This window comes from Capsicum annuum, chromosome 3, assembly GCF_002878395.1.
Source record: "Capsicum annuum cultivar UCD-10X-F1 chromosome 3, UCD10Xv1.1, whole genome shotgun sequence".
Taxonomy (NCBI): Eukaryota; Viridiplantae; Streptophyta; class Magnoliopsida; order Solanales; family Solanaceae; genus Capsicum; species Capsicum annuum.
The window spans coordinates 174,007,713-174,027,499 of NC_061113.1; positions in this window are offsets into that span (position 1 = coordinate 174,007,713).

A 19,787-nucleotide genomic window follows, 5' to 3' on the forward strand; every position below is an offset into this window, starting at 1 on the left:
AAGTACTTAGTTCAGCTTGTTTTGTTCTTCTTCAACCACATGAATACACCAAATTCGATCCTTATGCTCGAGTTTTTTTCTTTTTGGGATATTGGATAAAACATAAAGGTTATTGTTATTACGATCCTATGTCAAATTGTATTCATATTTCTTGACATGCTGTCTTTTAGGAACATATTAAATTTTCCTTAATGTCAAAGTTTGAGTCTATTCCATCAAGATGAGTGCCATTCTTTTCTAATCCTTTTATTGAGTTTTTCAAAGTGATCTTGATGCAGGTTCATCTAGTGAGTCAGACATTACACCCCATGGTTCAACCATTTCCTTTGATGAAGGCCCATTTGATGGTCTAGTTCATGACAATAGTACAACACCCAATTCACATGATAAATCTCCAATTTATGATTCCACACTTGATCCAAATGTTGGTCCTGAGGCACCTTCTTCTTCCAAATAAAACTTCATCTACACATCCAAAAAAAAAAATTCCTCCTAGTTATTTTTGTGATTATCAATGTTATTATTTCATATTTAATTTGCATGAGCATAGTACATACAAAGAGGCATACATTAATCCTTGTTGATATCAAGTTATGAAAGAAAAATTACAGGACTTTGAGAAACTCAGACTTGGGACTTAGTTGATACTTCTTCTGATAAGACTCTTATTGATTGCAAATAAATATACAAGATTAAGACATGATCTAATGGCTCTGTTGAAAAATACAAGGCTCGATTGGTTGCTGGAGGATTCACCTAAGAGTATGAAATTGATTATGAGGAGACCTTCACTCCAGTAGCTCATTTTACCTCTTTCTGTAGCCTTCTTTCTATTATAGCAACTAAATGGTGAGGACTTTCTCAAATATTTCAAAAATGCTCTTCTTAATGGAGATTTAGAGGAGAAGGTTTATATGAAACCACCACTAAGATATAATTGTCTTCTAAATAAAGTATGTCGCCTTCTTTATTTATTATATGGTTTGAAACAAGCTCTACGAGCTTAGTATGCCAATTTTAGTTCAACATTAACCAAACTGGAATTCTCTTCTAGACCATATGGTACTGCTCTTTTTGTATGCAAGACAACACAAGGTATTTGTTATTTTGATTCTTTATTTGGATGATATGATTATTACTGGCGATCATATTATTGGCATTTTAGAGGTTAAAGAATACTTTCGTACAAATTTTAAGATAAAGGATTTGGGGTCTCTCAACTATTTCTTGGGCCTCAAAATTCTCACATCTAATAATCGGATGTATCTATCTCAAGTTAAGTATGCTTCTAATTTATTGTCAAAGGCAGGTATTAGCGATAAAAAACTTAGAGCACACCTTTTGAGCCTAATGTACACTTTTCTCCTACTGATGGAACATTATTGTCTAATACTACCCTTTACCAGACACTTATAGGTAGTTTTATCTATCTTACAATTAGTCATCCAGACGTTGCTTATGTTGTTCATAGAGTTAGTCAATTCATGGCTGGACCTCGTTCTACCCATTATGTTATTGTTCTGTGAATTCTTCGTTATGTTAAAAGCACTAGTTTCATGGACTTGACTTTTCAGATGACTCTTCTCTTGAATTAAAAACATATGCTGATGTTGGTTGGGGACATGACCCCATTGATATACATTTTACTACTAGTTATTGCATTTTTCTTGGAGATTCTCTTATATCATTGAGAAGCAAGAAACAAACCATAACATCCTAATCAAGTATCGAATCAGAATATCAAGTAATTGTCGATACTTCTGCTGAGATATTATGGCTTCATTGGTTATTAGATTACATGAGTGTTCCTCAATCTTTTGCCACTACTCTTTATTGTGATAATCGTAATGCCATTCATATTGCTTATAATGATGTATTTCATGAGCGTACAAAGCATATTGAGATTGATTGTCATTTTACTCATCAGCATATTGATCTTGGTGCCATTTAATTAGCTTCTATAGGGTCTTTAGATCAACCAGCTAACGTTTTCTCCAAGCCTCATCTTCCTACATGTTTCCAAGTTCTAGTTTTCAAACCCAATCTGGTTTTTTCTAAACCATCTTGAGTTTGATGGGGGTGTTAATATGATAGATATTGTAGAGAACACTCCCCTTCTATCACCGACACCCTCCCACCCCTAACTCTCTACCCTAATCTGCGTTCTCCATACCTTTCAATCAAGGGCCATGTCCTCTATAAGTTGTAACTACTCCATATCATGTCTAATCACCTACCTCCAATATTTTTTCGGCCTACCTCTCCCCCACCTAAAATCAATCATAGCCAGTGTCTTAAACCTCCGCACTGGCACATTTGTACTCCTCCTAATCACGTGTCTGAACTAATATAACCCCACTTCTTATATCTTGTCCTCCACCAAAGCCAGTCTCACCTTTTCTTAAATAATCCCATTCCTTACCCTATGCTTCCTGGTATAACCACACATCCATCGCAACATCCTCATCTTTGCCACCTATAACTTTTGGATGTGGGATTTCTTAATTGGACAACACTCCGCTCCATACAACATAGCTGGTCGGACTTCCACTCTGTATAACTTACCTTTAAGCTTTAAGGGAACTTTCTTATCATATAAAACTCCCAAAGAAAGCCTTTATTTCAACCACCCTGCCCCAATACGATGCGTGACATCCTCATTAATCTCACCATCGCCCTGAGTCATAGACCCCAGATACTTAAAACTCTCCCTCTTTTGAATGGACTGAGAATGCAACTTCACAACCATATCATTCTCCTATGATACATCACTGAACTTACACTCCAAGTACTTCATTTTGGTCCTGCTCAACTGAAAAAGGCCTGTCTCTAAATCTCCAACTCATCATTAACTTCTCCCCAAGTCTCATCAATTAATACCACATCATCTGCAAATAACATACACCAAAGCACCCCTCCCTGAATATGTCGCGTCAACACATCCATCACCAAGACAAATAAAAAAGGGCTAAGAGTCGATCCCTGGTGCAATCCTATCAAAATCAGAAAGTGCTTTGAATCTCCACCTACCGTCCTCACATGAGTTTTTGCGCCATCATACATGTCCTGAATTGACCTAATGTACACCACATGCACCCTTCTAGCCTCCAAGCACCTCCACAGAATCTTCCTAGGCAGTCTTTTATATGCCTTCTCGAGATTAATAAACACCATATGCAAGTCCTTTTTCCTTTCCCAAAATTGCTCCACTGATCTCCTCATAAGGTGAATGGCCTCAATAGTAGTTGTGTTTAATTACTTGTCTAATTTATAAAATCATGAAGTCTTTTTAATATATATATATATATATATGTGTGTGTGTGTGTGTGTGTGTGTGTGTATACATATATATATTTTTTAAATAACTGCATAGTGTAGCAGTAGTCAAATTTAAAGTTTCAAAGAATTATTAATAAGGTTAATTTAGTAAATATAATTTAATAAAGAATTTCTTAAGAGGTGTATCATGTAAAGAAGAGACAAAGTAATATGAAATGCATGGAGTAAGAGAGCAGAGAAAGACAAAAATATACGCACATGGATGTACATATATATACACACGCTTAATGCATTTAATATTGAAATAATAGTCATAAAAATAACATTAAAAGTATTATTCTACTTATATTGTTAATGAACTCAAATAAAAGTTATAAATGTATAGATTAAAAAAATAAATTATGTAATATAAAGAGATGACATACATTAATATATTTAATATAATAAGGATAAAATCAACATTTCATAGGATTAAGAAGAAAATTTTATTTATTTAATGTTGAGGAGGGAGCTTGATTTTTAAAGTAAAATTGAAGGCTGAATATAATTTTCGCCTATTATACATTGATATTCCTTAGATCAATTACAATTGCTTACGGTATGGTACAATACACTGTTCATCAGTCCTAACTGTATTCCCAATGGCCTTTTGCCATGACAAAATTATTCATCACAAATTATGAGGCAATGATAGCCACCAATCTAGGTATATCGATGATTACACGTAAGATGTTGGACCCAGTAATATGAAGGTTAATATACTTGGTAATGTGAAACTTATCTATATTATCATCTTAGGGAGCACAACATCAACTCGCAATTAAGATATTCACATTTCCACACATATAATTTTTATAGCACTTATTAGCAGTAAAACTGAGAGACTTTCTTCATCGAAGCTAACTTTCAATGCTACTATTAATTATTGCTTGTTCTTGAACGATTTTTCAAACTAAAATTTAATTTCATCGGTCAGAATAGTTATGTCAACTTGTGTTAAATTCTTAATTTTGATGATTGACAAATTCATAGTTTGAGACTTATTCCCTGGAGCCCTTGTTGTGATGACAAAGGCCTTTTGTACATTAGGGAATAAGTTGGGCTCACTGGTCACTGTCATAGTCAATAGTCCAGCTAACACAAAGTACAAAAGTTGGTGAGAAGTTGCTACCACCTTTTTGCATCAACCAATGAGATTACTTCTAGGTTTTCTTGGGTCAAGATATATAATGCTCATCTTCCTCAACAAGAAAATCAACTCTTTCAAATACTTACAATTAAATATCTTTTTAAAGTGTTGCAGTGCTACAAATCAAAGGTTAGACTATCATAGGGAACTTGTTATTCATCGAGTTCATATTTATTTCCTTATTATAGTTGAGTATTTATAATCTGTACTTAAATGCTTGCCTACATTTGCTGATAATTGTAGTACGTGTTGTGGTGTAATCAACTATTTGTAATCATCTAGAGTTAGATGATTGTCCAAGCTAGAGTTAGCTTGAGGAGTTCAGCTAGAGTTAGCTGGAGGTATTGTCAGCTAGAGTTAGTTGGGATGAGAAACAATAAAGTTACTGCTTAGGTTTCCTTGTAATAGAGTTATTGCTAGGAAACAAAGGATTAGAAGTTTAATCCTTGGATCCTATATTCAAGAGGTTTCTTGAACATAGTAGAGCTTGAAATCCTGGAGGTAGTTTTTCTCCCTTGAGCAAGGAGTTTACACATAAAAATCCTGTCTTTACTTTTTTGTACTCCTGCACTTTTTATTCCATTTATCTCCTAGTTTGTATTGCGTATGTGATTCTATAAAAAGTTTCCTAAGTTGAGAAGCAACTCACCCCAACCCTTCATTTAGTATCAGAGCGAGTCTTCCATAATAAGGCTAACACTTTAAAAGGATCCTGAGAGATAGAGGCTTCACAAGCTACTTACACCTCTGAAGTCAGTGAAATAGCTTACATTGGAAAAAAAGTTCTCAAATCCTTGGAAAAGGCTGAAGCTTTGTAAAGAAAAAAGAAACAGAGAATTGTTGTACATAGTAGCTAGAAAATTGAGGCCGACAAAATTGCCAGTCAGGTACTTGCAGCTTGGTTGAACCATTTATCAAATATTTCAAGTGAGTCTGAGCAAAAGGAAGATATTCATACAATAGATGAAAAGGAGCAAGTCTCTGATGCATTGCTTGCTTTGATGAAAAACATAGATGAAAATAAAAGTAGACCTTCGACTCTCTTAGATATCAAAGAGAATCTAAAGGATTACTCTCTCAACAAGTTATATCTCTTATCTCTACATTGCTTGACTCCTTAAATGATATAGCTAAATATAAAAGGAACTTAAAAAAATTCCTAGAAAAGTGTGAAGAATAAGTTATTTAGTTGAATGTCTAAGTGACAGAACTCACAAGTGAAAAAGATAATTGAAGGATGATGTGAGCACATACGAAAAAGAATTGGCTGAACTAAGTGTGCAGGTTACTGATTATCAAGCAATGTACAAGAATCTCTTATGTAAAAATGATCTCTTGAGTAAATAAGTAAGTGATATTACCAAGTCAATGTCCAAAGAAAACATAAAGGAATGTAGTGTACGATTTCAGTTGGAAAATAAATTAACTGAAGATAAAGTAAATATGGTTGCCTTTCTTGAGAGATACTATATTATTGAAAGAGAACTAACTAGAGTAAAAGCTGAGCTTGCAAATGTACTCACTTGGAATTCTTCACAACAAGCACCTGGAGTATCAACCAGTCAAGAACCAATCAATTGGAGTAGTTCAGAGTCTCCTTACAAAGGTGAAGGCTCTAACTATGCTATTAGTCACACAAAGGGTAAGGATGTTTACACAAGCTCACAGTGTGGAAAAGGTGGGCACTTGAGAGAAATAGGTCCTTTCAAAGAAATAAATCAGATAGAAATAAGAAAACCCATCAATCCTAAAAAGGGGAAAGGGAGACTACTTAGCAGGACCAAGAAAAAGCCGATCCATCCTCTATCCTCCTATTTGGACCTCAGATTGAAATGCAGGAGGTAGTAGACAATGGAGATATAATTAAAAATAGCTGCCCAAAACATATGTCTAAAAGGTTGAAAGAATGCCTTTTGCATCAGGCCCTTAAAGGAGGCAAAGTCTCACTTGTATGCACTTGTGTTCCTCAAGAACGATTATAGGGAATTGTTTGCGAAAGGACTGACAAGATAGAACCTATGTGATCTAGTTGAATGGTGAAAACTTTCAAAAATTTCTCCTTGGTGGCTATGAAATGGTAAGCAGGTATCCTAGCTGGATATTGGCTACATGTTTAATTTAATCTTATATCTCTGCAGATATACACCCATGACAAGAAAGAAAATCTATATAAAGAGTTGTGAGATAGCACAAAGTCTTTGAAAGTTTATCCTGCTACGGAATTAGGTTCCTAATCAGGTTAGTAGCACTCACCATTTCTAGATAATGACTTTTTAAATATTTAAATGATTGTGCCATGTATTTTTCCCATAACTCTCAAAGGAAAATTACCTGTCCTTCGAACTTGAAAGTCTTTTCCATCTATTCAGACACATTCCCTTGGGCTTATCGTAACCTCTAATCTCAATCGTTCTCTCATGTTGAAAAGTGCAAAATCAGATTAACTTCTCTTTCTTCTTAAAAAAATCTCTCACATCAAATTTCATCAAATCCCAAATTAGTCAGAGATTCTGTTCCTCTTGTCACTCTCTGATACCCTTTCTTCATAAATAAAAATAGGAGAGGGATTTCCATTACAGCCATGCGCAAAAAGGTAGGAGCTCCTAACTAGACTAGCTCTAGTACCAAATCTTTGCTTCCACCTGATCTCTATTTATCAGGTAATAGAAGAGGTAGACTGGAAATCTTTGAAGGAAGATAAGTTGTAGAGTAAAAAGATTCTATCAGAATCAACTTAAACTCTATAAGAAAAATAGAATTTTAAGAATTAAAAGACGATCATAAGAGCACTATCAGTGGTGGGAGGGGTAGTAAGATTGTGTGCATTTATATAAGTTTAAGTGATTTTGAGGGTTAGGGATTTGACTCCCATTATGAGAAGTACATTACTGGTGTTAAGAAAAGCAAAAGAAGAAGACGGGATGGAGTTCTACAGAAAAGAAAGAGAAAAAGTTCATGTCATAGTACTAGTAAGGGACCTGGCTGTAACTCAAGTATGTCTAAAAGGGAAAGGAAAGAGGTAGAGACTCTTAAGCATTAGGAAGTGTCAAAAAGAGAACTTTTTGACCCTACAGTTCCATAAATCAGAGAGTTGGTCAGTATGTTAAAGTTTTAAAGTTAGTATCATATGTTCCAGTTTGATGCATCCTATATGTATAAGGAGAAAGTGAAGATGTTTTATCAAAACCTGGAAATATCTGCCAATGGTCAGTATCTAACCTCCCTAGTAAATGGTATGAAAATAGGTTTAGATGGAGAGATTCTCGCTGAAATCCTTTGTGTTCCAATTTTAGGTATCATGTGTATATAGTCTATGATAGGTTCTACTGAGTTTTTAAAATCATGTGGTATACTTGATGGATCACACCCTAAAAGTCTTGATAATAGAGCTATCAAGAGAGACTTTTAATTATTGTGTCAGCTTGTGATAAGTACACTACTTCATAGGCCTGATAAGGAGACCACTCTAACCAATGTCGATCTGTTTCTAATGGAGATGATGTTTAAGTAAAATAAAGTTAATATATCGACCATTTTTATTATACATATGAGAAATTTTATCAATGTCAATGCTGAAAGACATGATCTAACCTACGGGTTTTGGATGGATAGGGTATGTGCTTACTACAACATTGAATGCAGAAAAAGAGTGTTGATTTAGTGAAGGAAATGTATGGAATCTTAGATTATAAGGAAAATGAATGCCCTCTTAGTATGAGTGATAAAATGCCCAAGTCCTCAGTGTTTGATCTTATGAAGGAACAAAATCGGTTGAAGAAAGATATCAAGACTCTGACAGCTTTGCTTTCTCTAAGAGAAGCACAGATAAATATGTTAAAGGCTGCTTTAGTAGATAGAAAGTGAAGCGGAACATCCTTAGGAAAGGACGTATATACTGAAATTGCTACCCTTCAGGAACGGGCAGAGGAGTAAGAAACTAAAAAGATTGGCCTAAAGTTTTTCCCTGAAATCACATCCTACCTAACTCCCCTTTCTTTCACCCTAATTATCTCTCAACTGTTGTTCCCTTTAAATTTCTTGTTGTTTTTTACTCTTATCACTTTTGAGATATAATTGGCCCTGTGCAAACTTTGTTTCTTTATGCCTTTATTTTTGTCTCTGATGAGTGAAAGACACAATTGTTTTAATATTTTTATGGTTATCACTTTTGTGAATGATGTTTGGTACTTCTTGGATGAATTAAATATTTGTCTGTGTTGTCATCTCTCTTTACTATATGCTCCTTTTTTGTTCATGTTAGTGTTGCCTCAATGGATATGAGTTAACATGTATGACTTATCTATGCTTGGTTTATGATAAAGCTCAACTTACACTTCAATTTAGTGCAAGGCGGTCATCGTCAATATATTTACCCAACTTTGGAGTCGGGGTCGAATCCACAGAGAACAATGTGAGTGGCGATTAAACTAGTTTGAAACTAAAGCTACAAGTTAAATTCAAACAAATGATATAAAAAGATAAAATAGTATTTTTTTATGATCAGAAAATTATTGTTGGTCACTTTAGTTTCAGTGTTTGTAAATCAAGAGTTTATAAAATAACCAGAATTATGTTCACTAGGGCTTTTGGTACATGACAGATGCTAAAAGTGGTTCAAGATTCTCACGGTGGGTAGGATAAAAATCTATTTTTATCGATGTTATGCTTAAATGTCTCTCGACCTACTTAAGCGTTTAATTCCCTAATCCTCTCGAACTTGGGGAATTTCTATTTACTGCCTAGATTTTACCTCAGGTTAACCAACCTTGTTACAGCGCTGATTATTAAACGAAGTATTTCTAAGTCCCTGTTAATAATTCACTTCCTACTATATTTGATTTCTTTCTCAAGCAAATCAAAGCAGGTGTGTCTACTATTTGCAACCAAAAGATGTTAATTAAAACCTCAGAATTATCAAGAAATCCTACCACCTTTTGAATCTTGAACACTTAGCACCTTATCAAGACCTAACCCTAGATTCCATAATTCAGGTTAAAGAAATTTAACCGCTCATGATGTAATAATCAAAGCAACTAATTGAATTCATGATTTGAAGGATAAACTTACCACAAGATGAATAGAAACTAGAGATTCTCAGATTAAATCACAATGGAAATCCCAAAATAATGATAATAATCTCTTTAAAGTATTTGCTTTTTTAAGCCAAGAAACTCGAGAGAGAAAATATCGAAGTAAGTCTCTTAAAACTCAAGTGCCAACCCCCTAGAAAAACCCTAAACAATGTTTTTTATAGTTAATCCTAAATAAAGAAATAAAATCACAATGTTCAAAAAATCCTTTGGAATAGATGACGGCATTTGTGACGGCGTGTCAGGGTCCTGACGGCTTATCAGGAATGTCGTCAGACCCTCCATCATTATTGGCATCTTCTGCTTTAACTGACGACAAATATTGATGACTTATCAAATACGTGATGACATAGCAGAAATATCATCACTTCTTCATTCAAAATTTGATTCTCTGCTTACACTTGACGGCAACTCTGACGCTTTATCATAGTTGTGAGGACATGTCAGAAATGTCATCATAGTTTCACTTTAATCCTTCTAACACTGCAATACCTGACATGATTTCTGATAACTTATCACAGGGATAATGACTTATCAGGAATGTCACCAGCCATACTTCTAGTTCTTTTGCATCAGTTTTCAGCCTTTTTGCTTCCATTTTCTTAAATTTCCCTTGCATCATGACTTTTACTGCAATATCAAAGTAAAATAATCAAAAACGACAAAATTTTCTTAACACTTCACAATTATTCTCAGTTAAAAGCCTTAAATGTGTTAGCAACTGCTCATACATCAGTTTACTGCTTAACCTTTTTAATGATATCAAAAGAGGGAAAACATGATATGTCATTGTCTACCCTTATATATTGTATATATATGTAGATATATAGTCTGTCAATTATGGTGTGGTGCTGTACAAATATGTGTAATATGGTGCCAGTATATTGTGTAGATATGTAGTGGTATTGTGCTGATAAAGACATGATTTCTCTCACTTAGGGGAACTTAAATGCTCATTGATAGGGGGATAAGGTGGAGGATGCCTATATTCTTATAGGCATCAATGATAGGGGGAATTAGTTGCACAAACTGGTCTGGTATGTGATCTTGTTTCCTATACTGTGCTGCTGAAGTATATGTTGTACTATTGTAAGACCCCGTAAAATCTTCATTATCTAAGTCCCTTGAAGCATGCCTAAAATAGTAATCTAGCTAAGTGTTAGAACTTAGTCATTTCTAAAGCCTCAAAATTTTAAAGATTTTATTACCAACCTTCCCGATCTTTGATGGTTAATATTTTAGCTAATTCTCGATCAGAGAGGTCAATAAGGGTTTTCGAATAAGTTTTGGATTTTTCGAATCACGTTTAGACCACGTTTGGTGTCCCAAAATAGTAGAACAACGCGATCTTGGTGCGTCGCGTCGCCTATCGCATTGGTCAATATTGTTACAGGAATTGCCAGTCAAAAGTAGTGAGGTTGGCGCTATGTGTCGATTACCGCATCGACAACTGCATCGATGCCCAGTTTTCAACTTTTAAAAATTTGCATCTAAGGGGGGCAATAAAGTCATTTTACCCCATCCTCAATTAGTTATAACAAGAAATTCAAATCTCAAAACACCAAAATATAGCAAATTTCTCAAATTCCCTCAAGAACATCTCCTAGGGTTTCAACCCAAAGTTTAAGACAACTCAAGATTTCACCGTTACTCCTCAAATTTTATTCAAAAATTAGAATCCCCAGGCCAAGAGCTTCATGAATCATCCTTCAAAAGTATAGATAGCATTCCAAAAGCAAGATTTCAACTAAAATTCAAAATCTAAGGTATGTGGGGTTTGAATAAGGATAATTCTTTTGTCCTTGTGCCCAAAGCTTATTTTTAATTACAAAGATACATGATTTTACATGTTTTCCTATGAATTTGAAGTATGAAATTATACCCTATGTTGTATTTCATGAGATTATAAGATTTTCAATATTTTAGAAGTTGAATTATATGAGTATGTTAATATTATTATGCAAAACACTGAAATTTTCAGATTTTAAGATGATTTATGTACGTTATGGTATCAAGCATGAATTTTGAGATGTTTTGACCTAATATTGATATATGGGTCATTAAGCCCTATTTAAGATTGTGATTTTGAGAATTGTTGTGCTACATGCACCCAGTGATTTGAATATTTTGAAATAATTTAGAAAGATTTGACCTTTTTGATCATAATAAAGTTGAAATCAACTTTACAGAATGAGATTACAGATTTTATAGTTGATTTTATTATAAATCACGAGATTACTTTTAAATTGGATTTTCTTGAGATTTTGAGCATAAGACTGGGAGTAGTATTTAGCACCGAGTTGGGTAGGTTACTACGGTTTCATACCCCAGAACTACATACCACCATAGGTTGAGATAATTATTCCCACTCTACGTGGATGACTGAGATAGTGATCACAGAGATAGATTGTTCTATTCTAATAGCAAGGGTAGAACATCCCTAACCTTACGGAGGCTAGTCGTGGGACATCATGGATGCTCACATGGTGTACATGTCGGTTAGAAGAACCTCCTAAATAGAAGTTCTCCACTCTTAAAAAATAGTTTGTTGAGATAAAGTGTTTATTATGCAGAATGATTTTCAAACTTTATTTAGCTTTCAAGGTTTGAGAATAAGAAGAGAATACAGATTTTAGAACTAGGTGTAATGACTCACAAGATATATACTACATGCTTTACTCTTCATGATTTATGATTTTTAGATTTTAGATTACTCAAGCTATGTAAGTCACTTACATTTAGCATGCATGATTTTATAAATGATTATTATAATGATATTGTTTTTTCATATTGCATGCATCCCCATATACTCAGTACATCCTCAAAGTAATGATCCACATGTATCTCTATGTGCTACATTATCTCATAATGTAGGTTCAGGTGCTCAATCTTAGCAGCGAGAGTGACTTTTTAAGTACCTTATCTATATCCCTGCAGTTGATGAGTTCTCATATTTCGGGGACTTATGTTATTCATCTTTCTAGTTTCATTAGTAGATGATTTATCAATTGTTCATTTCAAATAGTTGAGTCAGCTGGGGCATGTCCCAGTGATTCTCTAGATTTAGTTATTAGAGGTTGGTCGAACTACTTAATTCATTCTTAGATTTCAGATGTCACATTCAGATATTTCAGTACTATTTTCATCAGATTTTTAGGATTAGCATTTTGAAATATTCTTAGCCAATTAAGATTGTTTTTTCGTGTTTTGTTATGATTCTACACTCATATCCTTTTCATGCTGAGATTTAGACTAGTAGAAGTGGCCATGGTTAGCTCAGGACTACTTGTAGTTTGGGGCACCGTGTGGTATCCTGAGAACTAGATTTCAGAGTGTTACAATTGTGTAGAGATTGATTGAAGATACTGAGCATGTTTATCTAGTTGAATGATTTTTCATTATCAAATGGGAGAAATTTTTAAGTCCTTAGTTTTGATTATTGACAAATTCATAGTTTGGGACCTGTTCCTTAGAGACGTTGTTGTGATGGCAAAGGCCTTTTACGTATTAAGGAACAACTTGGGCTCAATGGTCACTGTCAAAGCCAACATTCCAGCTGACACAAAGTACAAAAGTTGGTGAAAAGTTGTTGCCACCTTTTTGCCTCAACCAATGAAATTGCTTCTAGGTTTTCTTGTGTCAAGGTATATAATGCTTATATTTCTTACCAAGAAAACTAACACTTCCATATCCTTACAATTAAATATCTTTCTAAAGTATTGCAGTGCTACAAATCAAAGGTTGGAACTATAATGCCGAACTTGTTGTTCATCAAGTTCATCTTTATTTCCTTGTTATAGTTGAGTCTTTGTAATCTGTACTTAAATGCTTGCCTATGTTTGCTGATAATTTTAGTAGGTGTTGTGGTGTAATTAGTTCTTTTTAATCATCTAGATTTAGGTGATTTTCCAAGCTAGAGTTAGCTTGAGGAGTCTAGTTAGAGTTAGCTGGAGTGTTATCAGCTAGAGTTAGCTAGGTTGAGAAGCAGTAGAGTTACTGCTTGGGTTTCCTTGTAATAGAGTTAGGAGTTTAATCCTTGGTGTCTGTATTTAAGAGGTTACTTGAATATAGTGGAGTTTGAAATCTTGGAGACAGGTCATGGTTTTTCTCTCTTAAGCAAGGAGTTTCCACATAAAAATCCTGTGTCTTTACATTTCTATATTCCTGCACAGTTTATTTCATCTATCTTCTAGTTCATATTAATTGTGTGATTCTTGAAACATTTCCCTGAGTCGAGGAGCAACCCAACCCAACCCTTCAGCTTTTCTTTTAATATCATACCAAAGTTGGATGTTTTTTGTCATCAATTAGAGGAAGATCCATATCCATTAAATGATCACTCCATCCTTATTTTGTATTATATCTTCATTGACGGTCTATTATGGTGGGGGCGAGGGTACTACATCTTAAAGATTCATGATACCTCTCAATAATATTTATCCTTCATATAGATTTAGAACCAACAACAAGAGCATTAAGCGCAGACACTCTCATCTGCCTATCATTCACTAAAGATGGAAGAAATTTTCCTCCTAATAGGCCAAGCATTTATTACATAACTAATGTGTACATCACTAGATTTATAATTTAACTGGGAATATTGCACTTTGTTCCATATGGTTTAAAATTCAACATAAGGATAGAAACTATTCGTTAAACAAATGAGTTCAGAAAAAATCAATCGATCATTAGTCATTCAACTACTATATCAGAAATTAGCCCAACTAACAAAAGAATTTGTCAAATTTCTATCTTGTGCTTGAGACTCGTCTCTTATACATCCATAAGAAAAGGTCCTTTTACACAATTAGGAAGATATTGAGCTGAATGATTTATATTGCTAGTGAACTTATTCAGTTCATCATAAATAAACTACAGATTAGAGAGAAGAAAAAGGAAAGAGAAACTTAAAGAAGAGAGAATGAGAGAGAGTTTGTTATTCAATCATTAATCTTCTGTACATGAATGACTTAGTACTCATATTTATAATAAGAGTTAGTTAGTTCAATTTTAACTAACTTGTAACTAACTCTTTACTTAACTACCATCTTAACTAATCTAATTAATTTCCTGAACATTACTTCAATAACACTATAACTAATACCAGTGGTACATGTAGAGTAGCTTAGTAACATTTCCTTCATCAACACTCCCCCTCGAGTTAGGTGCTCGAAATAGACTATGAACTCCTGATACGCCCAAATTACAACTCTTTTACAAGAGTATAAGTAGTCATTGACAAATATAGAACCCAACTTGGTTGGGATTGAATCCCACAGAGAACATGGTGCTAATTTAGTAATATGTAGATTAGTTGACTTTTAATCATTCGTTTCTGCAAAAACATAATGAGGAGGTTCTGATTTAAGTGCGAAGTAATAGTTTTAGTGTAACAGTGAAGCAATAAATGTAATAGTATTTGAATACAGAGAATAACAAGCTAGGGTTATGTCCACCTTGTAGTTTTCAATATTTTCTAACTATGGGTGTTAAGAATTCATACATGCATACACTTATAGAGAAACGTGTTCAATATCTTAATCCAAGCGTTTCTTAGCTATTAAGGATTAATTTACTTTAATTCTCTCGAGTCAAAAGTGTTTACATAATTATACGAATCTCCAGTTGTTAATCCTATTAAGGCATTAATGTGTAAAATAGAGGTTGGAAACCCTATTTTCTTGTCACTACTCTATTTTTCAAACATTAAACTTTCTATCGAACAAGTCATGTTTCAATGGCACATTCCCTATGTTTGCAACCATAAGAATGCAAGAATAACGAAGAGAGCATGATATAAGTGAATCAATGCAAAATGAATTCAAATCCATAGAAATAGATAGTATGCTACAAGGTTTCCATAACTCTAACCAATAAGCTTAGCTACTTATGTACAAAATGAAAATCACAATATACACATTCATCATACCAAAAGATAAAAGATGATCTTGGTGTGTAAACCATGAACAAAGTGAAAGTCGTCCTTTTTTTTTCTCCTCTAAGCTGCTGTTCTCTAATTCAAAAATAATACAAAATAGAATAGAATATGTGAATTGTCAGCATCAACTCTTTTTAGTAATATTTTTCCTCATAATTGCCTTCTAAGTCCCTAAACTAATTTTAAATGACAAATTAGTCTTGAATATAGTTTCTAGGTGCCACGTTTGGTCCATCAAGCTACTTTCTCTTGTGACATCTGCCATCCACATTCCATAGCCCCATCATGTCTCCATCTACCTCATTAACACCTGAAATCATGCTAATCACATAGGTTAGCTCAATTACATAAAAGTGGAGTAAAAACATAAGAAACTAAGCATTTTGCTCTAGAAACTTAGCTAAAATGAGGGTAATTATGGTTCTTAGGCGTATAAATACACCCAATATCACCATCCCACACTTAAAGCTTTGTTCGTCCTTGAACAACTTATCCATTTAGACATACAAAATACTTAACACCCATAAAGGAATTACAAGATGTGGAAATTGGCTCACACAATGAATATAAAAGAAGTAGATTCATGAATCATTACTGAAAACTACCTACCTTTAAGAATAGACTCATTAAGTTGAAAAATTCATGCATACCATTTAAGCAAAGAAATCATATAAATTACCCAACTTTTCATCAAACATGTGCCCGCACAACAAAAGAGTTACCAAATAATCACTCAGAACAATTTAATTTCTAGCACAATGGGTATAAGAATCAAGTTGCGCTCACTCTCACAAATAATTCTTAAATTACAAATGATGATCATATGCTTGCCCTTAGTGTAGTGCTACACTAATATCGGAATGTTAAGATTAGGATCAAATAGGTCTTTACGGGTTGTAATGTAGCTAAGGGATGGGTAGGAACTATTCTGGCCAGTAATAGTGACTATCTTCCCTAAGCGATTTAGTACACTACATAGACAATGAAGACCAATATCTAACAACCAATTTTAACCTCTACTAACTTCACACATCTTTTTCTTTCACTCCATTTCATAAAGCTCACTCACATAACTTATGGCAGGAGCATTTTCCATGTTCACATCATATAATTTTGAACAACTTTTTATGCCTCTTATTTTTTAATAAATATATATATATCTCACTTCCAACCAAACATATCAGATTGACACACCAAAAACTATTACTTTGGGGCTTCATTTTCACCTTTTTCTCCTTCTATTTACAACTCCTTACTCACTAAAATTTTTTACAAAAGCGCTTAGGAGATTTAGATCAAGTTAAGGTTAATCAAGGAAGGATTAGGCTACACATGAGGTTACCAAAGAACAAGCTAAAGGCTCAATGGGACTAGCTAATATTATGCACAAAGGTGGTTCAAAAAAGGGTATGAAAAATGGCTATCAAAGAAGTGCCTAAATCATCTCGTAAACTCACATTCTCTATTTCATTTTGTACACATGCCAGGCAAGTTCTAGCATCAATTGCTATAAGGAAAATGCGAATACCCTCACATACACATGGCACATGCTTAACTCTAACAAAATCATTATAGACACTTAACCAAACAGTCATATGAATTCACTTTAAGCTAATAATCACCACACGAGTCATGAACTAGAACTTAGGTGTCTCAACGGTAAAGATTTATCACATTCTTGTATTGTTGTATGGCCTACTAGAACAACTTACATTCACTTGTTAGGTCCTACACATGACTGATTTTCTCTTAAGACAGTCATCATCCATCCATCATCGAGAAAAACACCTAACTATGACTAAAAAGCAAACTAACATATATACATAAGCAAAATAAATGCACCAAAGAGAAGGAAAAATAGTAAGTAATCTAAAAGCACTTCTAGCCACCCCACACTTTAAGTAAAGCACTGTCCCCAGTGCCAACATATAAGGAACAAAAACCTAGCAAGTAGGACTCTTCTTCCACATCCGGGGTCATGCCACATGTATCAGAATCGCTATCAGAGTCATCCTCACTGGATTCGGCCTCCATGTAGGAATCCAACAGTTGTCGATCCTTATCCATTGGTGAATCATCATCTACTAGTTCCTAGAAAATTGGCCCACTCCACACATAGCTCATGCGTGCTCGTTCAGCGGATAGTTATAATCTAACTGGCATAGGTGCTCAGCAGTAGGTACACGTCCACCACTCATCATAGTGAGCTTTTTTATGCCATAAATATAATGGAAAAATCTTTCATCTCGTGTATGTCATTCACCATTTTAGCAAGAATGTCTTTGATTTCTCTGTTCAAAATCTCCATTTGCCCACTAGTTTATGGGTGGTATGGAATTGCCACCTTATGTTGCTTAACACAGTACTTTGCTAAGGTAGCTTGATATACTTGGTGTCAAAAGTGGGATCCACCGCCGTATATGATGGTGCATGGCATCCCGAATTGACAACAGATGTTTCTTTTAAGGAATGCAACAACTTTCTTCCCTTCATTATCGGCCAAAGCGACAGCCTCAACCCATTTTGATACATAATCAACAGCAAATAGAATGTATTTTATCCCATATAAGCTTATGAATGGACCTATAAAATTGATGCCCCAGACATTAAACAACTCTACTTTCATCATCTTCGGCATTGGCATCTCATGGTGCTTTGAGATTGACCTGTCTCTGATATTGGTCACACCTTTGCACGAACTAATAAGTATCCTTGAATAAAGTCGGCCAATAATAGCCGCTCGGCAATACTTTTCTAGCAGTCCGGTCACCTGCATGGTGAACTCCAATTGGGGAAGCATGACATGCTTCCAAGATACTCAACATATCTACTTCTGGAATACACATCCTTATAATATTATCAGCACATATCCAAAATAGATATGGTTCATCCCAGAAGTAGTGCGTCACATCATGGAGAAACTTCTTTCTTTGGTGAAAAGAAAGATTCTCCAGAATCACCTCGCTCACCATAAAATTTTCAAAATCTGCATACCAAGGTATTTTTTCCAGTACAGCAGCCAAGATTTTCTCATCCAAAAATGCATCATTAATCTCAAATTCATCTTTGATTGTTTGCTTTTCCTCAAGCCTAGACAGGTGGTGTACAACTTGGTTCTCGCAACCTTTCTGGTCTTTTACTTCAAAGTCAAATTCTTGAAGCAGAAGCACCCACCTTATTAACCTTGATTTTGCATCCTTTTTTGCCATCAAGTATCTCAAGGCGGCATGATCTATGTGGACCACCACCTTGGTTCCTAACAAATAAGCTCAAAACTTCTTAAAGGTATAGACGACTGTAAGAAGTTCCTGTTATGTAATGGTGTAGTTCTTTTGAGCCTTATTTAGTGCTTTTCTTGAATAATAGATAGGATGAAACAACTTATCCCACTTTTGGCCAAGCACAGCTCCAAGTGCAACACCGCTTGCATCACACATAATTTTAAATGGCTTTGACCAATCCTATGAAACAATAATAGAGATATCAACTAATTTCTCTTTAAGGCATTCAAATACCTTCATACAATCATCATCAAAAGATAACTTAGCCTTCTTCTCCAAAAGTTCGCAAAGCGAATTTGCAATTTTTGAGAAGTCCTTTATAAATCTCCGATAGAAGCCAGTGTGACAAAGAAAACTATGCACTCCCTTTACTGAAATGGGTGGTGGGAGCTTCTCAATAACCTTGACCTTAGATCAGTTGACCTTAATTTCCTAGGATAAAATTTTGTGATCAAGAACAATTCCCTCTTTCACCATGAAATGGCACTTTTCCCGGTTAAGCACAAGGTTAAACTCCTCACACCACTGCGAGGCTCTACTCAGATTCACCAAACAAACCTCGAATGAATCACTTACCACTAAAAAGTCATCTATAAACACCTCCAAGGTGTATTCAACAATATTGGAAAAGATAGACATCATGCACAGTTGAAAGGTAGTGGGTAACATCCGCTTGAAAGTAAAATTATCATACGGGCAAGTGAATGTCGTCTTTTCCTGATCCTCCAGGGCTATAAAAATCTGATTATATCTAGAATACCTATCCAAAAAATAATACCAATCTCTTCCCACCAATCGATTGAGCATCTAATCCATAAAAGGCATTAGGAAGTGGCCCTTTAGAGTCCATAAGTTGAGCTTACGATAATCTATACAAACTCTCCACCCAGTCATAGGTCTAGGAAAAATCAACTCATTCTTCTCGTTCGCTACAACAGTCATGCCCCCTTTCTTAGGCATAAATTGGATAGGCCTTACCCACTTACTAGCAGAAATGGGATATACAACTC